The following is a 15,863-nucleotide window of genomic DNA, read 5'->3' as shown; positions in this document are numbered from 1 at the left end:
TTTTAAGAATGTGAAATGTCAGAATAATAGTAGAGAGCATCATTTATTTCAGCTTTATTCCTTCCATCACATTCCCAGTGGATCAGAAGTTTACATACACTCAATTAGTATTTGGAAGCATTGCCTTTAAATTGTTTAACTTGGGTCAAATGTTTCGGGTAGCCTTCCACAAGCTTCCCACAATAAGTTGGGTGAATTTTGTCCCATTCCTCCTGACAGAGCTGGTGCAACTGAGTCAGGTTTGTAGGCCTCCTTGCTTGCACACGCTTTTTCAGTTCTGCCCACAAATGTTCTACAGGATTGACGTCAGGGCTTTGTGATGGCCACTCCAATACCTTGACTTTGTTGTCCTTAAGCCATTTTGCCACAACTTTGGAAGTATGCTTGGGGTCATTGTCCATTTGGAAGACCCGTTTGTGACCAAGCTTTAACTTCCTGACTGATGTCTTGAGATGTTGCTTCAATATATCCACATAATTTTTCTTCCTCATGATGCCATTTTGTTTGTGAAGTGCACCAGTCCCTCCTGCAGCAAATCACCCCCATGCTTCAAGGTTGGGATGGTGTCTTCGGCTTGCAAGCCTCCCCCTTTTTCCTCCAAACATAACGATGGTCATTATGGCCAAACAGTTCTATTTTTGGTTTCTTCAGACCAGAGGACATTTCTCCAAAAAGTACGATCTTTGTTCCGATGTGCAGTTGCAAACCGTATTCTGGCTTTTTTATGGTGGTTTTGGAACAGTGGCTTCTTCCTTGCTGAGCGGCCTTTCAGGTTGTCGATATCGGACTCGTTTTAATGTGGATATTAATAATTTTGTACCTGTTTCCTCCAGCATCTTCACAATGTCCTTTGCTGTTGTTCTGGGATTGATTTGTACTTTTCGCACCAAAGTAGGTTAATCTCTAGGAGACGGAACGCGTCTCCTTCCTGAGCGGTATGACTGCTGCATGGTCCCATGGTGTTTATATTTGCGTACTATTGTTTTAGAGATGAACGTGGTGCCTTTAGGTGTTTGGAAATTGCTCCCAAGGATGAACCAGACTTGTGGATGTCTGCAATTATTTTTCTGAGGTTTTAGCTAATTCCTTTGGATTTTCGCATGATGTCAAGCAAAGAGGCACTGAGTTTGAAGGTAGGCCTTGAAATACATCCACAGGTACACCTCCAATTGACTCAATGATGTCAATTAGCCTATCAGAAGCTTCTAAAGCCATTACATAATTTCTGGCATTTTACAAGCTGTTTAAAGGCACAGTCAACTGTAAACTTCTGACCCACTGGAATTGTGATAGAGTGAATTTTCAGTGAAATAATCTGTCTAAACAATTGATGGAAAAATTACTTGTGTCGTGCACAAAGTAGATGTCCTAACTGACTTGCCAAAACTATAGTTTGCTATAAAGAAATTTGTGGAGTGGTTGAAAACAAATTTTAATAACTCTAACCTAAGTGTACGTAAACTTTCGACTTCAACTGTATGTGACCCGTTTCAGGAAAATAGGCATACTACTACTACTTCACAGGAGAGCCGTTTGAACTTTTTTTTTTTTATCGAAATGTGTTTTTTTGGCAGAAATGCTTTATCGAACATGTGAACTTTCATGTGCCTTAATAACAATCTATGCCATCTGTAAATACAAATACAATTGTTAAATTACGAGCCTAGTTGGTTAAGCCAAAGTTTGGCTGAAATAATGAGTGGGCTGGACATGCCGAGAGATGAGTATGGATTGGTCTGTCATATAGTGCACTTTTGTCTATTTGAGCTATTCAGTATGTGTAGGTAATCCTAATTAACGCAGCTTTTTAAAAATGTATCGTGTAGTAAAACTTAACCGTAGACTCCACTATGCAAGTATCCATTTTAATAGAATGTCACTGCAACAACTGTTTCAAAGCACACTCGTATGAGTGTACCAGAGTGCAAAATAACTGATGAATTTACACAAATGCTCAACACGGGTTGAATATGGCCGGTGTCAGTAAATGTCGGCAAAAAAGCATCATTAAATTGTTGCCAGGAGCACAGTTACAATCACCAACGCTCTGGATAACATGAAAACAGCCTAACCAGCTTTGCTAGGGTGAGTAAAATGGTCAGAGTCTGGGTAAGGGCTAAAGTTTAAGATGATTCTTATGGCATTGCACACGGTCAGTTTGAACCTGAGTGACTTGACACAATGGGCCAAGAAAGCTGTACAAACAAAACAGAAACAACACAGAACGTCTTTGTCACGCCCTGGTCTTAGTATTTTGTGTTTATATATTTATTTGGTCAGGCCAGGGTGTGTCATGGGTTTATTTTGTGTTGTGTTTTTGTATTGGGGTTTTAGTAGGTATTGGGATTGTGGCTGAGTAGGGGTGTCTAGCATAGTCTATGGCTGCCTGAGGCGGTTCTCAATCAGAGTCAGGTGAGTCTCGTGAGTCTCGTTGTCTCTGATTGGGAACCATATTTAGGTAGCCTGGGTTTCACTGTGTGTTTGTGGGTGATTGTACCTGTCTCTGTGTTAGTTGTCACAAGATAGGCTGTATAGGTTTTTCGCGTTACGTTTCTTGTTTTGTGTTGTTCATTTTCATTAAAGAACATGAGTAACCACCACGCTGCATTTTGGTCCGCTCCTCTTTCAACAGACGAACGCCGTTAGCCTTACTTAATGAAAGGGGTTGCAGCCTGCCATTAAGCATTCATCCATGTATACAGGTAAGAGTCTAGCTACTGTTTCAGATATTATAATTCCTAATTTTGTCAGAAAGTAGTTTTCATTGCAAGTTAAAGATTAGCTGACGGTAGATGGCTGGCTCGCTAGCTAACATTACTTTTACTATCTGTGTGTGGTAACGTTCTCAGAATGCCATTACGCATGGCTAGTTAAAGCCTAATGTTAGCTACCATTTAGCCTATTTGGTCAACTTTAGATCGCTATGACTATCGGTTTGTAATGCTGGTACTCTATGGATTAGGATTATGGTTAATTGTTTAGCTAGCATGTCTAAACAAAAAATATCTCTGTCATTTGCACCATTTCTTCACCAACTACAGAGTTGGGGAAACACATGTGGACCTGAATTGTGATACATGCAGTGGCAAAAACAAGTTTGTGTTCTGGTATTGTGCCTGGTGGACCATGCACAAGCTCCACCACAGTCTGGACATTCACGTCTTAACATATTCTTCTTATCTAAACTTGTAGTGTCTTGTTTGTTGTTCCGTTTCACAGCTTCGATGCTCTGGAGCCTGGTATTGTCACCAAGGTGCGACATACAATAGTATATGACATACCATTTTGAAGCTCTAAGTCTCTACTTTTATCCAATGTAAAACACTCAACATATAATACCCATTGAAGCCGGTCAGTCACAAATGTGCTCACTCATCAGGATACTGTTGTTCAGAGGAGCTAGCCAACACAGCTAACACAATCACTTCAAACAGAAGCTATAAAGACTGCAAACTAGCTGCACTTAATTTCGTTTGACTTTTTTTCAATTGACATTTCTTTGTATATATCAATAAAAATGATGCCAGCGGATTCATGATTTCGACTAGCTGAGAAATGCTTCTCGTCTCCCGACACCTTTATTACTATGAGACAGCTGTAGATTTAATATTGTTGCAAATGTCAGAGACCGACAGCAAAGTTTATACAAATCTCCACTGTTGAAAATGAAATGGTTGTCTAAAAGAAATGAGAAGATGCTTTTTATTGTGGATATCAAGTTTATAAATTGCCCTGGCTAGGCTGATGAGAGAGTGGATTGACCAGTCAGATGGAACAGAGTAAATAGGCATTTTAACGTCATAGATTTAGCAGGTGGTAACTTGTGGAATAGACACCGGCTGGAATGCGGTTTTAACCAATCAGCATTCAGGATTATACCCACCTGTTGTATAATTAGGTGGTAGTGAATTATGTAGTTACATGTAACAAGATTACATAATAGGATGCATTGCTAACATTATGCTACATTGGAGACTGCAAAAATGTTATTACAGAATATTAGTTACATTTGAAACAAGACCTCTTGTAATTACATAATCATTAATGACATATGTGGAATAACCTTAGACAATCTGATTTGTAATTAGATATCCTTGTTCCACTTGTGTAATAAACTATACCGCTAAATCCTTAGAGTATAATTACATACTATTTACAAAGTAATTACATATAACTACTATGTTCTAAATAAATAATATTTAGTTACTGATTAATGTACTGGTCAAGTGTTACCAATATGGTAATCTGGACACTGCACATATGCACCTTCTGTATCCTGTGCATGTGACACAAACTTAGATTTTATTTGATGTAGTGTGTGTTTACCAGAGACGGTAATATGAATAACATGACCTGCACCAAAGTCAGATTAGGATATAGGCCAAGGACTAGATAACAGGTATTTTTACCTGTAGTACTTCCTTATTGTAGGCTACTACTTTTACAACGTTTAGGTGTGACACCTTTGGTTGTTTACTACACTGCTCACTCTGTTTAGCACATGTTCTCACATGTGAATTCTTAAAGAGATGGGTTGGGCTAAGGCTTAAGAGGGTGTGAACAATACTGAATGGGTGTAAACAAAGAACAGCTCTCTAGTAGGTGTACCAAAACATTCAAGGGTCATTTTCTTAAGTGGGGTTATCAACTTTCAAAGCAGAATTACTCTCCCACTGTTCCTCAACTGCAGTGCACGATATACAATTTTTTGGGGCGTAGTGCAACCACTTCCTATATGTTTTATCCCCTGTTCTGACACTCACTTTCTGTGCAATATCCATCTCATCTATTGTTATACTTGATCTCTCAATGCTAGTAAAATTCTCTTTGAATACAGAAAACTAAATTAAAGTGTAGTTCTGCTTACCCTGTGATGGGCGGCAGCATGTCAGTGGACAAGAGGGCTAGCGGATTTTTGTTCCTCTCAATGAGCCACACCGTGTAGCGTCCGCTCTGCAGGGGGTGCAGGAACACGGCCATGTCCATCCCACAGGGGTCCCAACCTCCCCACAGCCAGGGGCTCAGGACCCATGGACCTGCCAAGGCAGAGCCATTCACCCACAGGAACTGACCTGAAAAGGAGAAAGAGACATCTCTTTCATTTGTCATCTGTTACTTCCAATCCTTCAGCATTGATTTGATGTTTTTATTGTTTTGCTTTGTATGTCTCTTTCATGCCAATATAGCTTGAACTTGAGAGAACTCCTAGCCTCTACCCGCTAGACACTTCTGTAGATATGAAACTATTGCTTAGGTGGACGCAATATGGCAAAATCTCCACCAGCCAGGGGACAATATGGAACTACTACTCTGCCTATATTTTTTCAGATCAACAAGAAATGCCAAGGGGAAAGGGCTATTGGGTAGTTTCTGGAGTATGAAGCGGGGTGGTTAGTGGTGATTATTATTGTTATTATTAACAAGTGCATATTAAATGTCAACGTTATGGGTAGAGAGGCAACAAAATGATCCACGTGAACGCCACATGATATGCCAATCACTGACAGGTTTGCCATAATGGAGTGTTATTGATTCAGTGATGTAACGAGAGCCCACGAGGGGACCACGCACCCATCGTTGTGGTTGATGGATTACAGATATCCCCACATTCCAGACCAAGATTTACAGTTCTGTGACGGCAACCTCCTTTACAAGCAATCATGAGAACAAACAAACGACTCTTCCTTTCGCCTTTTATGACTCTGAATGGCCCTGAGGGGGGTCAGCAGACATAACATATGCCTTTGGCAAGTCAGCAGACTGTCTTGTGATCTACGTGTGTTACTGGGTAAATGACCAGCCAGGCTTTTGAGTACTGGGGATTTGTATCCCAAGAGGAGAGAAGAAGTCAGGATTTTCCACTCTTTGTAAAAAATTAAAAAAAATTGTGCCAATAGCACAAAGGACATTTAAACTTGTTTTCTGGACAATGTATCAAACCGAAAACTCATGACATGTTGATACTTGAAGCATACTGTGAACATTTTCCTAACCTTTCCTATATCATTAAAAAGGGTTTAATTGGTATTTGCTGTATTATCAAATGTATGAATTTGACCAAAAGCATGTTTAGTACCAACAGGCTGCGTATTTCATCTTGCGGACAGTTAAACTTTTCTGTACAAGTAGAAACATTCTGGGAACACACTCTCAAATTTAGCTCATGAACATACTGTGAGTATCACTATAAATTACAGGACTTGCAAACATGTCAGATCAAGTTTCTTCATAGTGTGACCACACCAAGTTGAACTGAGTGATCAAATCTCCTCTGAAACCAAACACCGATCGACTTTTCTTATCCTACTCAGATGGAAGAAATCATCCCTGAGGGGATCCTGTGAGATGAGCTGACTGAGTTTGCAATCCATCCGGGCTGGGACCTGAAGGAGGGATTCATTGCATGGAAGCTGCTCTAATAGACTTCACTGAGGACTGGGAGAGAGGAACTGGGAATCGCTCCTTCGGCTGTGAATTACTCCAGACCACTGGCTTCAGCTACACTGGTGAGAGAGAATGGGACAACCATCCTCTATCTAATCCTAACAGAATCTCACTGAGTTGGGAACAAGATACAAGTCATTTGCCTTGTTACATTATTCATATCCTATGAAAGTGGCATTGTGTGTCTAAGGTGGTGGAAGTCATTGAGTAATTGTAAGACGGCAGGTCTAATCTACAAGCCCTTGGTCAATACTGTCCCGGCATTGTTTACATTTGAAAGCTAACTGAAGCGCTATAATTTTGTGGTTGTGAACACCTGTGTTGTAGTCTCTAACATTTATTTTTCAATGAATATGATCATATTCTCAAAGCCCTGTGTATGTATTTTATTTTCCTGAGATTAGTACGGGAGCCATTCATATTGACCTGCGGAGACTTTCACCTCAATAACTGTTGTATCCTATTATACCATACAATTTAAAGGTATCTGTTAACTACCTCACTGCCCAACTCATTTAGTATAGTAAATCAAACCTTAAATGAATTTGTGGCACTGAGTTCATTTGCGAGTGATTAACTTCTTGGATATAGGGGGCGCTCTTTTAATTTATGGATAAAAAAACGTGCCCGTTTTAAGTGCAATATTTTGTCACGAAAAGATGCTCGACTATGCATATAATTGGCAGCCTTGGAAAGAAAACCCTCTAAGGTTTCCAAAACTGCAAAGATATTATCTGTGTGCCACAGAACTCATGCTACAGGCGAAACCAAGATGATACTTCAACCAGGAAATGGGCAGAATTTTCGAAGCTCTGTTTTCTATTGTCTCCTTATATGGCTGTGAATGCACCGGGAATGAGCCTGCCCTTCCTATCGTTTCTCCAAGGTGTCTGCAGCATTGTGACGTATATGTAGGCATATCATTTCAGAGAGAAGGCTTTCAACGAACGATATATCATGAAGAGATATGTGAAAAACACCTTGAGGATTGATTCTAAACAACGTTTACCATGTTTCAGTCGATATTATGGAGTTAATTTGGAAAAAAGTTTGGCGTTTTGAAGACTGAATTTTCGTTTTTTTTTTGGTAGCCAAATGTGATGCACCAAACGGAGCAATTTCTCCTAAACAAATCATCTTTCAGGAAAAACGGAACATTTGCTATCAGAGTCTCCTCATTGAAAACATCTGAAGTTCTTCAAAGGTAATGATTTTATTTGAATGATTTTCTGGTTTTTGTGAAAATGTTGCCTGCTAACGCTAAATGCTACGCTAGGTGCGCTAGCTGTTACACAAATGCTTGTTTTGCTATGGTTGAGAAGCATATTTTGAAAATCTAAGATGACAGTGTTAACAAAAGGCTAAGCTTGAGAGCTAGCATATTAATTTCATTTCATTTGCGATTGTCATGAATAGTTAACGTTGCGTTATGGTAATGAGCTTGAGGCTGTATTCACGATCCCGGATCCGGGATGGCTCGACACAAGAAGTTAAGTTCTTGAGGTTCCGGAGCTTGACGACTGTTCAGAATGAGTATATAAAGTAAGGTGACTGTTGATTAAGACTATTGATGATATAGGATTAATGGTATAACGGTTAATGATTATCAGTAGTTGAGTCAATACGATTATTTTGGATAGGATAACCAAATTAAATCAGATAAATCAGACCAATTAATTATTCCAGTAATTAATCAAGAAATTATCTTGAATATTAATTAGCCAAAAGTCAGTGACACTTTAAATTGCCCCTATTACTATGTAACTACACTGTAATAACCGCATGGGCACAGGCTCTGGTATGCCATTGAGTGCTATCAGTTATTACACAATTGGAACAAGGAACGTGTAATTACACAACCACTTGCTGAAAGTAATTCCACGTGTAATTAATGTTTTAAACATTCTTGTTCCAATATGCAACTAATGTTTTGTAATTACACGTTTGAAAGTCACCTGTTAAATAACCCAAACCGTGTTACATGTAACTACAAGGTGCCACTACCATCGAATCCACATATCAGGGTTGATAAATAGGCTAGGACTGAGTAACAACAATTGTAACAAGGCACACCCGGTCATGTACCTACCCAGGAGCCCCAACTTCATGTAAAGTGAAACCCAGTAGGGTATAACCTTTCTTGGGGCTAGGCATCCCGCTAGCGGGACAACTTCCGGAGGAACTGGAGGGCGCACAATTCAAAGAATAATCATAAAAATGATGGATATTTGGGTACATACAAGTGTCTTATATCGGTTGAAAGCTTAAATTCTTGTTAATCTCACTGCTCTGTCCAATTTACAGTAGCTATTACGGCGAAAGCATGCCTTGAGAATGGCGTCCCACATCAAAATATGACTTTGTAGTTACAATGTAACAACCTTTGCAAAAAATAGCCAGCAAAAAGGAGACAGGAGAACATTTTTCAGTTAACTTTTTTTAATGGATATGGCAAAGCATCATATTCAAACCATTCCAGACTCAAAGCAATAACTATTAGTAAAACATACTCACTAGTTAGTAAAACGTACTAACACGGGGTGGTAAAGCTAGCTAGATAGCGTTCCCCAATTTTTCACTCATGAAGCAAGAGCTGAGCACTGCTAAGCACTGGCACAATGTCAGCACATTTTCCAACTCGGTCAATAAACTTACTGTGAAGCATCATGCTTTAGGGCTGTTTTTCTGCAAAGGGACCAGGACGACTGATCCGTGTACAGGAAAGAATGAATGGGACCATGTATCGTGAGATTTTGAGTGAAAACCTCCCATCAGCAAGGGCATTGAAGATAAAACGTGGCTGGGTCTTTCAGCATGACAATGATCCCAAACACACCGCCCGGGCAACGAAGGAGTGGCTTCGTAAGAAGCATTTCAAGGTCCTGGAGTGGCCTAGCCAGTCTCCAGATCTCAACCCCATAGAAAATCTTCAGAGGGAGTTGAAAGTCCGTGTTGCCCAGCAACAGCCCCAAAACATCACTGCTCTAGAGGAGATCTGCATGGAGGAATGGGCCAAAATACCAGCAACAGTGTGTGAAAACCTTGTGAAGACTTACAGAAAACGTTTGACCTCTGTCATTGTCAACAAAGGGTATATAACAAAGTATTGAGAAACTTTTGTTATTGACCAAATACTTATTTTCCACCATAATTTGCAAATAAAGTCATTCAAAATCCTATGATTTTCTGGATTTTTCTTTCTCGTTTTGTCTGTCATAGTTGAAGTGTATGATAAATTACAGGCCTCATCTTTTTAAGTGGGAGAACTTGCACAATTGGTGGCTGACTAAATACTTTTTTGCCCCACCACGGATATATATATATATATATATATATGGTATAGAATGTAAGCAAACCCATACATCTCAACACAGCCAGCATGCTTCCTCCAATCATTCTACATTAGAGGGAGCATGGTCTACCAGCTGCTGCTATTTGAGGCAGGCCCACAATGGCCAAAGTGAAATGGAACAGCACTTTATGTTCCCTGTACTCTATATATATGTTGATTATACCTGTTGATATATGTGAAACTATTCTAACTGAAAATTGTCTTTCACAGTGGCACTGACTCCGACTGGGAGCCCCCATTGCTAACTTGTCCATCCCCCTCTTCCAGCTGTACCCCTGCTGTCTCTGGCTCCACACCTCCCGGGCCATCTAGAGGTGTGAAGGCACTGACAAAGAAGCGGAGGAGGGGAATTGTGCCACCCGCTAACAGAGGGACAGAAGGGCGTTGGCACACCGTCCTAGAAGATGATGTGGAGCCACCCCAACCAACTTTTAGGCCGAAAAGGAATCCAGGACCTCAGGTGAACCCGACCACAACTTACACCCCCCTTCAGCTTTTTCAGCTGTTTTTCACACAATCTGTTGTAGATTCGCTCGTGTCTAACACAAATAAGTATGGGGAGAGGAAGCAAGCAGGCAAAAAGGTAGCATGGAAGCATATCAATGTCAGACTTTTTCTGCTACCTTTCACTGGTCATCTACATGGGGCTGGTGAGGCTGAAATGCCTGAAGGACTACTGGAAAACGTCATCTCTCTACCAACTGTCTTTCCCCATGACTGTTATGTCCTGCAAAAGGTTTCTGGTTCTCTCACAGGCGCTTCATATCAGTGACCCAAAGGTTGATGAAGAGAATGAGAAGAGTGGCACAGCAACGTTTAATAGACTGTGCAAAATCAAACCTCTCTACCACAACATCGTTGAGGCCTGCAAGACGTACTTTCAGCCAGCCCAGAACGTGTCAATCGATGAGAGGATGGTAGACTCAAAGGCCAGAATTGGCCTCAAACAATATATGAGAAACCAACCAAGTGGGGTTACAAGCTGTTTGTGTTGGCTGATTCTGTGTGTAGCTACACATGCAATTGCTTTGTCTATGAGGGGAAGAACAGTTTTGCTACCGGTAAGGGACTTAGCTATGACTCTGTAATGGAGTTATTGGATTTTCAACTGCAAGGGAAGGGCTACAAACTGTTTGTGGATAACTTCTACACAAGCCCTACCCTGTTTGCAGACCTAAGGAAGCTGGATGTGTGGCCTTGTGGCACCATTCGTACCAACAGGGTGGGCTTTCCGAAGACGAAGGTGAACGACATGCCTAAGCGGGCTGAGCGGGGGACCATGCGATGGATCCGTGAAGATGGCCTGCTTTTTGTAAACGTGGATGGATACCAGAGAGGTGGTGATGTGCACAAGAATCCACAAGTCCTTCAATGGGGATCATGTTGTCAGGCGTGTGAAGGACGGTGCCGGGGTTATGGACCACCAAAAATGTCCCCATTCCAACTGCAGTAAAGGACTACAACAAGAGCATGGTAGGTGTGGACCTGTCAGATGCGCTGATAGGCTATTACAATGTTCTACGTATGACAATGAAATGGCACAAGACCTTCTATCATTTCATTGAATGCGTTCAACCTACATAAGGAAATGGCTGAGCTGTGGAAAGCCCTTCCTCTCACAGAAAGCCTTCAGAGAGCAGCCCATTAAGGAGCTTGCTGGCTACAGCACCACTGCACCAAGCCCTTTCCCGTCTGCTCCTGCCACAAGTGTTCATCTGCCCAAATATATTTGTGCAGGCATGGATGTGCCTAAGGGCCAAAAGGGCACAGCATGGAGGCGTTGCTGTGTTTACAAGATGAAGTACCCTATCACATGCACCACCACATGCTCGGTGACCCTCTGCTTTACATCAGAAAGAGACTGCTATGGCATCTGGAATCAGCAGCAGAATATTGTGTAGAGCTTTGGGAAAGTGGGTGGGGTTATATGGCAAAGTGGGTGGGGGCTAGGGTCAGTTTGTTATATCTGGAGTACTTTTCCGGTCTTATCCGGTGTCTTGTGTGAATTTAAATCTGTTCTCACTTTTTCTCCTTCTTTCTCTTGAAGGACCTGAGCCCTTGGACCATGCTTCAGGACTACCTGCCATGATGACTCCTTGCTGTCCCCAGTCCAACCGGCCTTGCTGCTGTTCCAGTTTCAACTGTACTGCCTGCGGCTACAGAACCCTAAACTATTCATTTTTACTCTTGAGGTGCTGTCCTGTTGCACCATCTACAACCACTGTGATCTCCACCCGGCACAGCCAGAAGAGGATTGGCCACCCCTCATAGCCTGGTTCCTCTCCTGGTTTCTTCCTAGGTTTTTGCCTTTCCAGGGAGTTTTTCCTAGCCACCGTGCTTCTATATAAATTGATTTGATAGAGGACTGAGGGTCTTCCAAATATTGAAAGTGTGTAAATAGTTTTACAAAATGTTATTTTGTAAATGTATATTTTTTGGAGTACTGGGGGGTTTCAGTGGTTCTAGAAGCAAGGGCCTTACCTGGGAGTACAGCAACAGTCTCTATCTCTCAGCCATTCTGTCAACATGTATTGTATGTATCCACTCTAATTCTTACTCCCTGCTACGTATGCAAGACCTCAACTTGAGACTTCTGTGGCATTGTGTTGTGTGACAACTGCACATTTTAGAGTGGCCTTTTATTGTCCCTAGCACAAGGTGCACATGTGTAATGCTGTTTAATCAGCCTTTTGATATGCCACACCTGTTTTCTTGGCAAGGTAGAAATGCTGACGAACAGGGATGTACTTGTGAAAGTATTCACCCCCTGTCACGGCCGTTGTTGGTGGAAAAAGGTGAGGACCAAAGCGCAGTGTGGTATGTGTTCATGATGATAATATTTAATGAATCAAACTGAACACTGAAATACAAAACAACAAAGTGAACAAACGAAACCGAAACAGTTCTGCCTGGTGCAGAATACAAACACTCAACAGAAAACAATCACCCACAACTCAAGTGTGAAAACAAGCGACCTAAGTATGGTTCTCAATCAGGGACAATGATTGACAGCTGCCTCTGAGAACCATACCAGGTCAAACACAGAAATCCCAAATCATAGAAAAAAGAACATAGACTGCCCACCCCAACTCACGCCCTGCCCATACTAAAACAAAGGAACTAAGGTCAGAACGTGACACCCCCTTGGCATTTTTCCTATTTTGTTGCCTAACAACCTGGAATTAAAATGTATTTTGGGGGGGTTTGTATCATTTAATTTACATAACATGCCTACCACTTTGAAGATGCAAAACATTTTTTATTGTGAAACAGACAAACAGACAACTTGAGCATGCATAACTATTCAACACAAAGTCAATACTTTGTAGAGCCACTTATAATTTTGAACGCCCAATTTTTCAGTTTTTTGATTTGTTAAAGTTTGAAATATCCAATAAATGTCGTTCCACTTCATGATTGTGTCCCACTTGTTGTTGATTCTTCACAAAAAAATAGTTTTATATCTTTATGTTTGAAGCCTGAAATGTGGCAAAAGGTCGCAAAGTTCAAGGGGGCCGAATACTTTCGCAAGGCACTGTACCTGTATTTAGTGCCATCCATATTTTCTTTAATTCTGACCAGTTTCCCAATCCCTGCTAATGAAAAACATCCCCACAGCATTAAGCTGCCAACACCATCCCCACAGTGAAGCATGGTGGTATCAGGGTGATGAGAGGTGTTGGGTTTGGCCCAGACATAGCGTTTTCCTTGATGGCCAAAAAGCAAAATGTTTGTCTTATCTGACCAGAGTACCTTTCCATATGTTTGGGGAGTCTCCCACATTCCTTTTGGCGAACACCAAACGTGTTTGCTTATTTTTTTCTTAAACTTCTTAAGGCTATGGGGCAGTATCCTGAATTTCCGGCTGACTGACGTGCCCAAAGTAAACTGCATATTACTCAGGATCAGAGGTTAGGATATGCATATGGTAGCATTTGATAGAAAACTCTCCGAAGTTTCTAAATCTGTTAAAACAATGTCTGTGAGTATAACAGAACTGATTTGGTAGGTAAAAACCCGAGGAGGGTTTTGTTTGGAGGTCACAGGCCTTTTCAATGCAAGCCTATGGGATATACAAAAAAATAGCTCCCAGATTGAAGTTCCTATGGCTTTCACTAGATGTCAACAGTCTTTATACAGGGTTTCAGGCTTGTTTCTTGAGAAACAAACAAATAGTTGTAGTTTATCCAAGGGGTTCCATCAGGAAAGGTAGGCTTTTGGCGTGCGTGAATGAGGGTGCGCCCTTTCGTTATTTTCCTTTTCTATTGAACACAATTCTTTCCGTCTGAAATAATATTATTTATTTACATATTAGGGTACCTGACGATTGATTAGAAACATTGTTTAACTAGTTTGGACGAAGGTTACCGGTAGGTTTTTTTGGATTTCTTTGTATGCATGTTGAAGGAGTGGATTACTGAAATCAATGGCGCCAACTAAACTGACTTTTTTTGGGATATAAAGAAGAACTTTATGGAACAAAATGAACATTCATTGTGTAGCTGGGACCCTTGGGATTGCAAACAGAGGAAAATCTTCAAAGGTAAGTGATTTATTTTATCGCTATTTGTGATTTTTGTGAAGCCTGTGCTGGTTAAAAGTATTTTGATGTGGTGCGCTGTCCTCAGGTAATCACATGGTATGCTTTCGCCGTAAAGCCTTTTTGAAATCTGACAAAGCGGTTGGATTAACAAGAAGAAGTTAAGCTTTTTAATGATGTATGTTAATGAATGTTAAATATTATGATTTTGTAATTTGAATTCGGCACCATCCAATTTCACTGGATGTTGTCGAATTTGATCCCACTACCGGGATACGATCCCTAAGAGTTAAGCAATTACTTTTTTTCTGGCCACTCTTCCATAAAGCCCAGCTCTGTGGAGTGTATGGCTTAAAGTTGTCCTATGGACAGATACTCCAATCTCCGATGTGGAGCTTTGCTGCTTCTTCAGGGTTATATTTGGTCTCTTTGTTGCCTCTCTGATTAATGGCCTACTTGCATGGTCTGTGAGTTTTGACAGGTTTGTTGTTGTGCCACATTCTTTCCATTTTTGTATAATGGATTTAATTAACAGTGCTCCGTGGGATGTTCAGGGTTGGATATTTTTTATAACCCAACCCTGATCTGTACTTCTTAGAGTTATTTATAACTTGTCAGAAATGTCCAGATCAACTAGCCCATGTCAGCTAATAACTTTTTATTTAGTTATTTTAGCCCATAGATATTGTTGTAATTATTTTCTCACTCAAATATCACATGAATACACATTAGACATGGCAAAATATATAGCATTGCAAGTAAATGTGTTTTAAAAGTACACCATTTCCTTTGCACTCCATGTCAAAATGTGTAGAATTGCAGGAATGAGCTTTAAACCTGCAAAATTATATACACCAACAAGAGGGGTGTGAACAGTTTGTCATGAACAGTGCCGTTGCCCGTAGAAATAGAAGTGGTGTGCAGGATGTTCCCCAATGCTGGAAGGGGGCCCTGAGTAGAAAGGTTTGGGAACCCCTGCTCTAGAGTTCCATAGCCCAGCTGTCACGCCCTAACCATGGAAAGCTGTTTATTCTTTATGTTGCTTGGGCGTGATAGTGACTAGAGTGGGTCATCTAGGTGTATTGTATTTCTATGGTGGCCTGATATGGTTCCCAATCAGAGGCAGCTGTTTATCGTTGTCTCTGAATGAGGATCATATTTAGGTAGCCATTTCCCCATTGTTAGTTGTGGGATCTTGTCTACAGTAAGTTACGATGACAGTGACAGAAGATCCCACCTAAAACAGGCCAAGCAGCGTTGCCATGAGGAATGGACATGGGAGGAAATCCTGGATGGAGAAGTACCCTGGATGCAGGCCGGAGAGTATCGCCGTCCAAGGGAGCAGTCGGAAGCACGTGAGGCAGCCCCCAAAAAGTTTTGGGGGGGCACATGGGGAGATTGGCGGAGTCAGGTTTTGGACCTGAGCCAACTCTCCGTGCTTACCGTGGGGAGCTCGTGACCGGTCAGGCAACGTGTTATGCTGTGATGCACGCGGTGTCTCCAGTGCGCATTCACAGCCCTGTTCCA

At 41.3% G+C, this 15,863-nt stretch overlaps 1 long non-coding RNA gene across 2 annotated transcripts; it reads left to right on the top strand.

Moving 5' to 3' along the window:
* Nucleotides 1-2,572: 2,572 nt before the first annotated feature.
* On the top strand, nt 2,573-12,072 carry LOC116353386 (uncharacterized). 2 transcript variants are annotated; one of them, XR_004202801.1, is made up of 4 exons: nt 2,573-2,702; nt 6,312-6,506; nt 10,064-10,256; nt 11,844-12,072. It is a non-coding gene; the product is annotated as an uncharacterized LOC116353386 (long non-coding RNA). The 2 variants fall into 2 exon arrangements; XR_004202800.1 differs by lacking the exon at nt 2,573-2,702 and adding an exon at nt 5,840-6,174.
* Nucleotides 12,073-15,863: the final 3,791 nt, after the last annotated feature.

This window comes from Oncorhynchus kisutch, linkage group LG14 (assembly GCF_002021735.2).
Source record: "Oncorhynchus kisutch isolate 150728-3 linkage group LG14, Okis_V2, whole genome shotgun sequence".
Taxonomy (NCBI): Eukaryota; Metazoa; Chordata; class Actinopteri; order Salmoniformes; family Salmonidae; genus Oncorhynchus; species Oncorhynchus kisutch.
This window is presented reverse-complemented; position numbering and strand designations above follow the sequence as displayed.